At 43.5% G+C, this 13745-nt stretch overlaps 1 long non-coding RNA gene across 1 annotated transcript in view; it reads left to right on the top strand.

The window, feature by feature from the left end:
- LOC137637116 (uncharacterized) overlaps window positions 1-13745 on the top strand; it is a 41821-nt gene that overhangs the window by 7412 nt on the left and 20664 nt on the right. The window contains exons 2-3 of the long non-coding RNA XR_011043398.1: window positions 1044-1180; window positions 3252-3383. This is a non-coding gene — a long non-coding RNA (uncharacterized lncRNA). The remainder of the gene's footprint in view (window positions 1-1043; window positions 1181-3251; window positions 3384-13745) is intronic.

The raw sequence follows: 13745 nt of genomic DNA, 5'->3' as shown, positions 1-13745 counted from the left end.
GAGAGAGATATAAAGACATATAACCAGTGCTATCAAAAGCGGATTTCAACAGTAGTTTCTCAGCTGAGCTTCTGCTGTTTCATTCATATGTGCGCTATAAATTCAGTTAAACAAAAAATGTAGAAACAAGATTCCATCAGGCTGAACTTTATCAAAGGGATTTTGACGTAGGGAAAATCTATTTTTGGCCTCGAGCCCTGTCGTCCTGATGGAAGTTCCTTCTGGCACCCCCCGGAAACGACTATCCGAAGATATCGCGTATAATCAGGGACGTATCCTAAGAAAACCATAGATATCTGCAACCCAACCAGACCTTACCCGGTCTAATCCACAAAGGGGAAGGATAAATAACGAGCTGTTACACATCCTATCACCTTCGGAGTGCCCCTATGCGTTCCTGCTTCTCATTCCTTCGAACACAGCTGTTAGCTAGAAGATAATACTGAGTGTGCTTTTCCAAATGTAGACATTGGCTTTCGTATATTTTTAACATCAGTGGTCACATACTTTTCAGCTGAAAGCTCATTTTCTCATTTGAAGCATTAAAAATCCCATCAGAACAACTGGATGCTTTATCTCTTTTGAATATAAAAGCAGATGTGTTACGTTGGATCAGTTTTGAGGATCTGTTAATTTTTACCTCCAGGCTATTTGGAACTTTCCAACCCTTAACCCCCAGGGGTTATTTTTTTTCAAGCACATTTTGCAGTATATTTTTTTTAAATTGCTATAACAGCCTTAATTTTTGTCTTAGAGAGGTCAGGTTGGTCTCTTTCTCTTGGAAAATGCCTGAAGTTTCTCAAAAAATTATCAAAAATATGCAAAAAAAAATGTAAATAGCAGTTTTTTTGCAAGGACGTACCGGTACGTCCATGGGGGTAAAGGGATGGGTTTTGTGAAACGTACCAGTACGTCCTTTGGGGGTAAAAGGGTTAATCTATTTTCACAGTGAGATCTGTTGCATATTCATATATTGTTTTCTTTAGAGTGAAATTCCGATTTATTCCCTTATAAAGGCTAATGGTGTTTTGTTTCAATTCCAGCATCATATGAAGATGAGCGCTAGAACAGCAGCCTGGCAAATCCAACCCCCCACGTGGCGCCCAACCACACATCTATCTGGAATTGGACCTGCTGCCATGCAAAGGCTAGAAAACCTCTCCACCCATTACCGTGTATGGTGAGTATCATATTCATTTAGACCAGTGGTTCCCAAACTGGGGGGCGCGCCCCACTAGGGGGGCGTGAGGATGATAAAAGGGGGGCGTGAAGTCATCTGCTCGAAATTACTTGTTTAATAGAATAATAAAATCATTAAAAGAACAAATATCTGTCATTACATACATGCATCCATCTCACTAAATTTGACCAGAAATTATGCCTTAGTCTCATAAGTATTTCCAAATATTATATGCCATGTTTTCAAATTATCTATTCTTAAAATTGCAACTCAATTTTGCCAATTTGCTAATGTTCAAACTTTTTTTTCGCTCACTTTGAACCAAATGTTTCGCTTTTAGTTACTGGAATGAACTATTATTTGTTTGAGTGGCTTTCATTATTAAAATGTAATACAAACAGAAATCTGTTTTCCTGTGCAATGCTAAGTAATAAATGTAAGAATCATTTCATATAAAAAAAAAGAGAGGAGTGGGGGCGTACGGGTCTACTGGAAGCAAAAAGGAGGCGTCAGGTAAGATAGTTTGGGAACCACTGATTTAGACCTTCACTGTGGGTGGGCTTGGGAAGAAGGGTTTAGGACTAGCACTCCCATTCTCCCTATGTCTTTCTCAATCTCAAGTTAAAAATATCTCATCAGGGTATGAAAGAATTATTCTTCAAGGGTTAGAGGAAAGAATTAGTAAAATCTGTGGGTTCATTGATATAAAGGCCTTTATTTGGAATTATCAATGTAGTCTGAGTGTCTATCCTCAACTCCTTGAACAGCCTGATAGATTTCTACTCCCTTCACAGCACCATTGAATACTCTTGAAGTCCAGAAATTTCCATTCAGCAAGGTCGTGAATAATAAGCTGAATAATATAAACAAAAAAGGGCAAGGCCCCCTCCAAAATCCCAAAACTCATAGATCTGGTACTTAACTTAGATGTAGTGACAGTGGAGTCGGACATCTTGAGGTAAAACCAGAGAAAAACCAGCGAAATACACACACCAGACAAAAACCGGTTATTAAACTGCGTGCTAATAAAGGAGTGTCGTCACTGGCGTGGGTTGACTAGTAGCAGTACGAGATTGAACGGCACCTCGCTGTTCGGGGATTTTGACAGGAGATATCTAAATGGTGCGAGGCCTCTGGTTGTGATTTATCGCGCCCCAGTATTATATCGACACCTTATACAGGTGAGCGAGCTGGGTTCAACCTAGCATTCCCATGCAAATTTTTCTCTGGTAATATATAGCAGTTATATACCTTAGAAATGGTGCTTGAGGAGCATTTCACTGGGCGACACGGGTCTCTCGCCTAGAAAAAGATTTTTCCTTCGTCAAAATCCCTTTTTTTTCCCTCTTGTTTGTGTGATAATTTTGCAAAATATTCAAAATTGTTTGTCAATTGAAAGTAAACTACTTCAGCTACTGTATATTATAGAAAAAAAAGTTGAGAATACATCTTTAATAGAATTTAAGTAAGGTGTTCCAAATAAGGTCCTGGTGCTAGTAGAAATTTATAGTTTTCTGTTTTTTTCTCTTTGTCAGATTTTTCCCATAAATTTAATTCTATTTTCCTCCCAGCATATTTTTTCTATAAATTTAATTCTATTTTCCTCCCTGCATATTTTTTCCATCTTATAACTTTTAGGTATTCTTTGTCAAACATTTTAACCCTTTTACCCCCAGGCTCTTTGGAAATTTCCAACCCTTAACCCCCAGGGGGTTATTTTTTTCCCAGCACATTTTGCAGTATATTTTTTTTTAAATTGCTGTAACAGCCTTAATTTTTGTCATAGAGAGGTCAGGTTGGTCTCATTCTCTTGGAAAATGCCTGATTTTTTTCAAAATATCAAAAATATGGAAAAAATAATTTTTATAGCATTTTTTAACAGGGACGTACCGGTATGTCCATGGGGGTAAAGGGATGGGTTTTGTGAAACGTACCAGTACGTCCTTTGGGGGTAAAAGGGTTAAGCTATTTTCACAGTGAGATCTGTTGCATATTCATATATTGTTTTCTTTAGGGTGAAATTCCGATTTATTCCCTTATAAAGGCTAATGGTGTTTTGTTTCAATTCCAGCATCATATGAAGATGAGCGCTAGAACAGCAGCCTGGCAAGTCCAACCCCCCACGTGACGCCCAACCACACATCTATTTGGGACCTGCTGCCATGCAAAGGCTAGAAAACCTCTCCACCCATTACCGTGTATGGTGAGTATCATATTCATTTAGACCAGTGGTTCCCAAACTGGGGGGCGCGCCGCTCTAGGGGGGCGTGAGGATGATAAAAGGGGGGCATGAAGTCATCTGCTCGAAATTACTTGTTTAATAGAATAATAAAATCATTAAAAGAACAAATATCTGTCATTACATACATGCATCCATCTCACTAAATTTGACCAGAAATTATGCCTTAGTCTCATAAGTATTTCCAAATATTAAATGCCATTTTTCAATATTAATCTTACCCGGTGATCATGTAGCTGCAGCTCTGCTGCCCGACAGAAAAAACCTACGGGCGGGATACGCCAGCGATCGCTATACAGGTGGGGGTGTACAACAACAGCGCCATCTGTCGAGTAGGTCTCAAGTACTTCTTGTCAACAAAGAACCAATTTTCTCTCTTGTCGTGCCACCGGCAAGACCTACTTGATACGCTGTTGTTTCTGGAGTTGATTTTCACGCTATTTGGTGAAGTATTCTCTCTAGTTATTAGCTTTCGCTGTACAGAAGTTATCATCAATACTTTATCACTTTCATTGATTAGATTTTGGATTATTTGTTGACGACTTGGATAGATTTTGGATTTCCCCCTTTGACTAATTCAAGATGTCTGACCCTACTCAAGTCCCCAAGTACAGGCAGTGTAGCGCTAGGGACTGTTCTAGGCGTCTTCCGAAGGCCTTTATAGATCCTCACACCGTTTGTTCCAATTGTAGGGGTAAAGCCTGTCAATTGGAAGATCGATGTGAGGAATGCGCTGGGCTTTCGGAATTCGATTTTCAAGAATTCCTCAATAATGCACGTAGGCTAGAGAAGGATAGGATCAGGAGGAGTTCGTCTCGCTCTTTTGATTTTTCCTCTCCCCATGCCCCACAACCTATTCCTTCCCCTGTAGTGGTTACACCCGACCCTCCTACTAGCTCTCATCAACCTTCGATGGCGGATATGATGCGTGCCATTCAGGCTCTTGGTGACAGAGTTGAGTCATTAGCGAATGACCGCAATCAACTCCTGGCTGACGTCAGGGAGTTGAAGGAGAAAAGTGCAGTGGGAAGTGTAGTGAGTGTCAGTGCAGTGAAAAGTGTCAGTGTTACGCATGAGGGTGCGTCTGTTCGTGCCTGTCGTCCTCCCAGTCCGGGACCTCTTGCAAGCTCCCAAGCCCAGGGGAGAAGCAATGTCGTACGACCAAAGGGTTCGACAGGCCTTGATCAGCGTACAGACGTACCCTCAGTGGTTGAGGACGTATCTTGCAGAGATCGTCCCACCCACAAACAGACGAGTGAGCCCATTCATTCCTCGTCTGCGGAAGAAGTTTCTCGACAGAAACGCTGGACCAAGGTCTCACGACCTCTCAAGCGCAAGGTCCCTTCCGAGCGAGTCCAACGGCCCAGGTGTAGCCACTGGGTCAGTTCGGACTCGCCGCAGTCTTCCGAAGACTGCACACCTCCCAAGAGAGGTAGAGTGGTTCCGCAGCAGGCAATCACTCCGTCTGTTGCCGCACCAACCGCTGTAGACCCTAAGTGGTCTTTGCTGCAGTCTATGCAGACTCAGCTAGCTTCCTTCATGCAGGAGTATCGTGCTGAGAAGGTTGACGCTGCACCCGTTAACCTACAACCTGCCACGGTTGTGCGCTCAGCTGACACTGCGGCTGCCTGCTCCCACACTCCGGCTGTGAGAGCTCCACCACCGATGCGCAGTCGAACCTGCCAGACGCATGTTGACGTTAGCCGACGTGCGGCACCCTCCGTTGACATGCGTGAGCTACTGCATCAGCAGTGGGAAGGTGCAGTCAAGCTGCCGTGTTTTGACGCGATGCGGCAGTCTCCGCAACCCACGGCAGTCCCCACCACGCACCACCACTCCGCTTTGGTTGTTGCCAGCTCTCAGACTGACCAGCAGCGGCATGATGTTGGATCCAGTGCAGCTACGCATGCACCCGTGCTGCCGGATTCAGCCGTTCAGCTTTCTTCTCCTCCTTTGCCGCTTCCTCCTCAGCATTCGGATGAAGGAATCTCTGATGACGACGAAGCTGCGCATTTGGACGATCAACACTCCGACATAGATGAACCCAAGACTACGCCTCCCTCCTTAGACTTTAGGAAAGTCCTTGCCCTGTTTAAGGAGTTGTATCCGGACCAGTTTGTGTCTGCAGCTCCACGCTCACCTCCCTCTGAGTTCACTTTAGGCGTATGGTATGCCACAGGAGAGGTTCTCGGCTTGGGAGTTCCTGCCTCTGCCCAGGGCGACTTCTCAAGCCTGGTAGACTCTCCCAGCAGACTGGCTATGAGACGGTCCAAGATTTGCTGGACTTCTTCGGACATGGACCATCTTTTAAAGGGAGTTTTCCGTGCGTTTGAGATCTTTAACTTCCTAGACTGGTGTTTGGGAGCGTTGAGCAGAAAGACCTCCCCTTCGGAGAAGGACTCTTCCATGCTCATCATGTCCTGCATGGACAAAGCCATTCGGGATGGGTCTGGCGAGCTTGCGGCTTCTTTCGTGTCTGGAGTTCTCAAGAAGCGAGATCACCTTTGCTCCTTCTTGTCGGCGGGAGTCACACCATGTCAGAAGTCAGAGCTGATGTTTGCTCCGCTATCGAAGTGTCTCTTTCCTGAAGAGCTGATCAAGGGGATTGCCGCCTCGTTGATCCAGAAAGACACCCATGACCTGGTGGCGTCATCCGCACGTAAAGTCGCAGCTTTACCTTCCGTGCCTAGACCTAGGATGGACACACCAGCGTCTAGGTTCATTCCGCCCTTTCGTGGCAGAACCTCCAGCAGAGGAGGTTCCCGTGCCAATAGTCAACGTGGCAACAAGAAGAAGGGTTCCAAGTCCTCAAGAGGCAGAGTCTGACTGTCATCTTCTCCAGACAGCAGTGGGAGCCAGGCTCAAGAACTACTGGCAGGCCTGGGAGAACAGGGGTGCAGACGCACAGTCTGTGAAGTTACTCAGAGAGGGGTACAGGATTCCATTCTTGCGCAAGCCCCCTCTAGCAACAACTCCCATCGACCTCTCTCCCAGGTACAGAGAGGAGGACAAGAGGCTAGCTTTACAGCAAGAGGTGTCTCTCTTGCTACAAAAGTGAGCGGTAGTCATAGTCCGGGACCATCAATCCCCGGGCTTCTACAACCGTCTCTTCTTAGTAGCGAAGAAGACAGGAGGGTGGAGACCGGTGCTAGACGTCAGTGCTCTAAATGTCTTTGTCACCAAGCAGACGTTCACCATGGAGACGACGAAGTCGGTGCTAGCATCGGTCAGGAAGGAAGACTGGATGGTCTCGTTAGACCTAAAGGACGCGTACTTTCACGTCCCCATCCACCCAGATTCCCAACCTTTCCTAAGGTTCGTCTTTGGGAAGGTGGTTTACCAGTTCCAAGCCCTGTGCTTTGGCCTAAGCACGGCACCTCTAGTGTTTACCAGACTGATGAGGAATATTGCCAAATTCCTGCATTTAGCAGACATCAGAGCCTCCCTCTATTTGGACGACTGGCTTTTAAGAGCTGCGTCAAGTCGTCGCTGTCTGGAGAATCTCAGATGGACTCTGGATCTGACCAAGGAATTGGGTCTCCTGGTCAATATAGAAAAGTCCCAACTCGTCCCATCCCAAACTATAGTCTATCTAGGTATGGAGATTCAGAGTCAAGCTTTTCGGGCTTTTCCGTCGGCCCCCAGAATCAGTCAAGCCCAAGAATGCATCCAGAGCATGCTGAAGAGGAACCGATGTTCAGTCAGACAGTGGATGAGTCTGATAGGGACGCTTTCATCGCTGGACCAGTTCATCGCGTTAGGGAGACTCCACCTCCGACCCCTTCAGTATCACCTAGCTGCTCACTGGAGAAAGGACATGACGCTAGAAGCGGTCTCAGTTCCTATCTCCGAGAAGATGAAGTCTGCACTAACTTGGTGGAAGAACAACATTCTTCTCAGGGAAGGTCTACCACTGGCTGTTCAGACCCCCGACCACCTTCTCTTCTCGGACGCATCGGACACGGGCTGGGGTGCGACACTGGACGGTCGGGAATGCTCGGGCACGTGGAATCCGGATCAAAGAGCACTACACATCAACTGCAAGGAGCTACTGGCAGTTCATCTGGCCTTGAGAAGCTTCAAGTCCCTCCTTCTAGGCAAGGTGGTGGAGGTGAACTCCGACAACACTACAGCCTTGGCGTACATCTCCAAGCAAGGAGGGACTCATTCGATGAAGTTGTTCGAGATCGCAAGGGACCTCCTCACCTGGTCAAGAGATCGAAACATATCTCTTGTAACGAGGTTCATTCAAGGCGACATGAATGTCATGGCAGACCGCCTCAGCCGGAAGGGTCAGATCATCCCTACAGAATGGACCCTTCACAAGAATGTTTGCAACAGACTATGGACCCTGTGGGGTCAGCCCACCATAGATCTGTTCGCTACCTCGATGACCAAGAGGCTCCCAAATTATTGCTCACCGATTCCGGACCCAGCAGCAGTTCACATAGATGCCTTTCTTCTGGATTGGTCCCATCTAGACCTTTATGCGTTCCCCCCGTTCAAGATTGTCAACAAGGTACTGCAGAAGTTCGCCTCTCACGAAGGGACAAGGTTGACGTTGGTTGCTCCCCTCTGGCCCGCGAGAGAATGGTTCACCGAGGTACTGCAATGGCTAGTAGACGTTCCCAGGACTCTTCCTCTAAGAGTGGACCTTCTGCGTCAGCCGCATGTAAAGAAGGTACACCCAAGCCTCCACGCTCTTCGTCTGACTGCCTTCAGACTATCGAAAGACTCTCAAGAGCTAGAGGCTTTTCGAAGGAGGCAGCCAGAGCGATTGCCAGAGCAAGGAGGACATCCACTTCAAGGTCTACCAGTCAAAATGGGAAGTCTTCCGAAGCTGGTGCAAGGCGAATTCAGTATCCTCAACCAGTACCTCTGTAACGCAGATAGCTGACTTCCTTTTACACCTAAGGAATGTAAGATCCCTTTCAGCTCCTACGATCAAAGGTTACAGAAGCATGTTGGCAGCAGTCTTCTGCCACAGAGGCTTAGATCTTTCCAACAACAAAGATCTACAGGACCTCCTTAAGTCTTTTAAGACCTCAAAGGAGCGTCGGTTAGCCACACCAGGTTGGAACTTAGACGTGGTTTTAAGGTTCCTGATGTCAGCAAGGTTCGAACCGCTTCAATCAGCCTCTTTTAAAGATCTCACTTTGAAGACTCTTTTCCTCGTTTGCTTAGCAACAGCTAAAAGAGTCAGTGAGATACACGCCTTCAGCAGGAACATAGGAATTACATCTGAAACGGCTACATGTTCCTTACAGCTTGGTTTTTTAGCTAAAAACGAACTCCCTTCTCGTCCTTGGCCCAAATCGTTCGAGATTCCAAGTCTGTCCAGTTTGGTTGGAAACGAACAAGAGAGAGTGCTATGTCCAGTAAGAGCTCTTAAATACTATTTAAGACGTACGAAGCCATTACGAGGACAATCAGAAGCTTTATGGTGTTCTATTAAGAAACCTGCTTTACCGATGTCGAAGAACGCAGTTTCTTATTACATCAGGCTTTTGATTAGAGAAGCCCATTCTCATCTGAATGAGGAGGACCATGCTTTGCTGAAGGTAAGGACACATGAAGTTAGAGCTGTCACAACTTCAGTGGCCTTCAAACAAAACAGATCTCTGCAGAGTGTAATGGATGCAACCTATTGGAGAAGCAAGTCAGTGTTCGCATCATTTTACCTTAAAGATGTCCAGTCTCTTTACGAGAACTGCTACACCCTGGGACCATTCGTAGCAGCGAGTGCAGTAGTAGGTGAGGGCTCAACCACTACATTCCCATAATCCCATAACCTTTTTTAATCTTTCTCTTGAAATGCTTTTTATTGTTGTTTTTGGGTTGTACGGAAGGCTAAGAAGTCTTTCGCATCCTGGTTGATTTGGCGGGTGGTCAAATTCTTTCTTGAGAAGCGCCTAGATTAGAGGTTGTGATGAGGTCCTTTAGTATGGGTTGCAGCCCTTCATACTTCAGCACCTAGGAGTCGCTCAGCATCCTAAGAGGATCGCGAGGCTCAGTAAGGAAGACGTACTTAAAAAGGCAGAGTAATGGTTCAAGTCGACTTCCTTACCAGGTACTTATTAATTTTATGTTTGTTATTTTGAATAACTGCTAAAATGAAATACGGGATACTTAGCTTCTAATGTTAACATGTATGCTGGTCTCCACCCACCCCCCTGGGTGTGAATCAGCTACATGATCACCGGGTAAGATTAATATTGAAAAATGTTATTTTCATTAGTAAAATAAATTTTTGAATATACTTACCCGGTGATCATGAATTAAAGGACCCACCCTTCCTCCCCATAGAGACCCAGTGGACCGAGGAGAAAATTGGTTCTTTGTTGACAAGAAGTACTTGAGTACCTACTCGACAGATGGCGCTGTTGTTGTACACCCCCACCTGTATAGCGATCGCTGGCGTATCCCGCCCGTAGGTTTTTTCTGTCGGGCAGCAGAGCTGCAGCTACATGATCACCGGGTAAGTATATTCAAAAATTTATTTTACTAATGAAAATAACATGTTTTCAAATTATCTATTCTTAAATTTGCAACTCAATTTTGCCAATTTGCTGATGTTCAAACTTTTTTTTCGCTCACTTTGAACCAAATGTTTCGCTTTTAGTTACTGGAATGTACCATTATTTGTTTGAGTGGCTTTCATTATTAAAATGTAATACAAACAGAAATATGTTTTCCTGTACAATGCTAGGAAATAAATGTAAGAATCATTTCATATAAAAAAAAAGAGAGGAGTGGGGGCGTACGGGTCTACTGGAAGCAAAAAGGAGGCGTCAGGTAAGATAGTTTGGGAACCACTGATTTAGACCTTCACTGTGGGTGGGCTTGGGAAGAAGGGTTTAGGACTAGCACTCCCATTCTCCCTATGTCTTTCTCAATCTCAAGTTAAAAATATCTCATCAGGGTATGAAAGAATTATTCTTCAAGGGTTAGAGGAAAGAATTAGTAAAATCTGTGGGTTCATTGATATAAAGGCCTTTATTTGGAATTATCAATGTAGTCTGAGTGTCTATCCTCAACTCCTTGAACAGCCTGATAGATTTCTACTCCCTTCACAGCACCATTGAATACTCAAAGTCCAGAAATTTCCATTCAGCAAGGTCGTGAATAATAAGCTGAATAATATAAACAAAAAAGGGCAAGGCCCCCTCCAAAATCCCAAAACTCATAGATCTGGTACTTAACTTAGATGTAGTGACAGTGGAGTCGGACATCTTGAGGTAAAACCAGAGAAAACCAGCGAAATACACACACCAGACAAAAATCGGTTATTAAACTGCGTGCTAATAAAGGAGTGTCGTCACTGGCGTGGGTTGACTAGTAGCAGTACGAGGTTGAACGGCACCTCGCTGTTTGGGGATTTTGACAGGAGATATCTAAATGGTGCGAGGCCTCTGGTTGTGATTTATCGCGCCCCAGTATTATATCGACACCTTATACAGGTGAGCGAGCTGGGTTCAACCTGGCATTCCCATGCAATTTTTTCTCTGGTAATATATAGCAGTTATATACCTTAGAAATGGTGCTTGAGGAGCATTTCACTGGGCGACACGGGTCTCTCGCCCAGAAATAGATTTTTCCTTCGTCAACATCCCTTTTTTTCCCTCTATTGTTTGTGTGATAATTTTGCAAAATATTCAGAATTGTTTGTCAATTGAAAGTAAACTACTTCAGCTACTGTATATTATAGAAAAAAAATTGAGAATACATCTTTAATAGAATTTAAGTAAGGTGTTCCAAATAAGGTCCTGGTGTTAGTAGAAATTTATAGTTTTCTGTTTTTTTCTCTTTGTCAGATTTTTTCCATAAATTCAATTCTATTTTCCTCCCTGCATATTTTTTCCATCTTATAACTTTTAGGTATTCTTTGTCAAACATTTTAACCCTTTTACCCCCAGGCTCTTTGGAAATTTCCAACTCTTAACCCCCAGGGGGTTATTTTTTTCCCCGGCACATTTTGCAGTATATTTATTTTAAATAGCTGTAACAGCCTTAATTTTTGTCATAGAGAGGTCAGGTTGGTCTCATTCTCTTGGTAAATGCCTGAATTTTCTCAAAAAATTATCAAAAATATGAAAAAACAAAAATTATAGCATTTTTTTTGTAAGGGGGTACCGGTACGTCCATGGGGGTAAAGGGATGGGTTTTGTGAAACGTACCAGTACGTCCTTAGTGGTTAAAAGGGTTAAGCTATTTTCTCAGTGAGATCTGTTGCATATTCATATGTATGTTTTCTTTAGAGTGAATTGCCAATTTATTCCCTCATTTATAAAGGCTAATGGTGTTTGTTTCAATTCCTCAATTCCAGCATCATATGAAGATGAGCGCTAGAACAGCGGCCTGGCAAGTCCAACCCCCCACGTGACGCCCAACCACAACATCTATGTGGGATTGAACCTGCTGCCATGCAAAGGCTAGAAAACTTCTCCACCCATTACCGTGTATAGTGAGTATCATGTTCATTTAGACCTTCAGTGTGGGTGGGCTTGGGAAGAAGGGTTTAGGAATAACATGCCCTTTTTCCCTATATCTTTCTCAACCTCAAGTTAAAAATATCTCATCAGGGCATGAAAGAATTATTCTTTAAGGGTTAGAGGAAAGAATCTGTAAAACTTTGGTTTCATTGATCTAAAGGTCTTTATTTGAAATTATTAATGTAGTCTTGTTGTTGTATGGTCTCTCTGAGTGTCTATCTTCAACTCCTTGAACAGCCTGACGTATTCTATGTCCAGAGATTCCTACTCCCTTCACAGTACCACTGAATACTCTTCAAGTCCAGAAATTTCCATTTTTTCTTCTATTGTTTGTGTGATAATTTTGCAAAATATTCAAAATTGTTTGTCAATTGAAAGTAAACTACTTCAGCTACTGTATATTATAGAAAAAAAAGTTGAGAATACATCTTTTATAGAATTTAAGTAAGATGTTCCCAATAAGGGGCTGGTGCCGGTAGGAATTTATAATTCTCAGTTTTTTTCTCTTCGTAAGGTTTTTCCATAAATTTAATTTCATTTTCCTCCCTGCATATTTTTTCCATCTTCTAATAACTTTTAGGTATTCTTTGTCAAACATTTATGTGATCCTATATTGTAGCAAATACCAGCCATATTGCAACGGCTGTTTGGTACCCTTGACAGTTAGGTATTTGTTGAGGGCATACCCCTCTTCAAAGGATACATTATCTATTTGAGGCTCGGGGTGAAGACGACAGGTTCATCTTATGCCAAAATTCATAGACGTGTCATACTTTGCTAGCGGTATTTTCAGATTTATTTCAGAAGGTGATCTGAAAGCCATCTAACTTTTTATAATGACATCTTCACTTTTATTGTTTTATAGGTAGTAGGTTAGCCAGGGCACCAGTCACCTGTTGAGACTACTGCTAGAGAGTAATGAGGTCCTTGGACTGGCCGGACAGTACTATATTGGATCGTTCTCTTTGGTTACTGTTCACCTTTTCTTTGCCCACACATACACCGAATAGTCCGGCAAGTTCTTTACAGATTCTCCTCTGTCCTCATACACCTGACAACACTGAGATTACCAAACAATTCTTCTTCACCCAAGGGGTTGTCTATTGCACTGTAATTGTTCAGTGGCTACTTTCCTCTTGGTTAGGGTAGAAGAAACTCTTTAGCTATGGTAAGCAGCTATTCTAGGAGAAGGACACTCCAAAATCAAACCATTGTTCTCTAGTCTTGGGTAGTGCCATAGCCTCTGTACCATGGTCTTCCACTGTCTTGAGTTAGAGTTCTCTTGATTGAGGATACACTCGGGCACACTATTTTATGTAATTTCTCTTCCTCTTGTTTTGTTAGATTTTTTATAGTTTACATAAATATTTATTTTAATGTTACTGTTTAGAATATTTAATTTTTTCTTGTTTATGTTCCTCACTGGGCTATTTTTCCCTGTTGGGCTTATAACATCTTGCTTTTCTAACTAGGGTTGTAGCTTAGCTAGTAATAATAATAATAAGAAATTAATAACAGCTTTAGTGGATAAGAATGTATTAAGGTGGTTGGCCATGTAGAGAATGGAAAATAGCCATTGCTAAGAACGGGATGAATGCACGAGTTGATGGGAGATTTAAAAGAGGGAGCCCAAGGTATGGGTGGATGGATGGAGTGAAGAAAGCTATATATGATAGGAGGATTAGATGTGAGAGAAGCAAAAGTGTGTGCTAGAAATATTAATGAGGGTTAAGCTATTATGACGCAGTTCCGATAGGCCCTTCCTTGCTCCTTCCTCCAGTCGCCTTGGTGACAGCTGAGGTAGCAGCAGTAGGGGATTTCGCATGTGAAGTTT

This window comes from Palaemon carinicauda, unplaced genomic scaffold (assembly GCF_036898095.1).
Source record: "Palaemon carinicauda isolate YSFRI2023 unplaced genomic scaffold, ASM3689809v2 scaffold54, whole genome shotgun sequence".
Lineage (NCBI taxonomy): Eukaryota > Metazoa > Arthropoda > Malacostraca > Decapoda > Palaemonidae > Palaemon > Palaemon carinicauda.
Note: the sequence above shows the minus strand (reverse complement) of the source record. Positions and strands in the feature narration are given on the sequence as shown.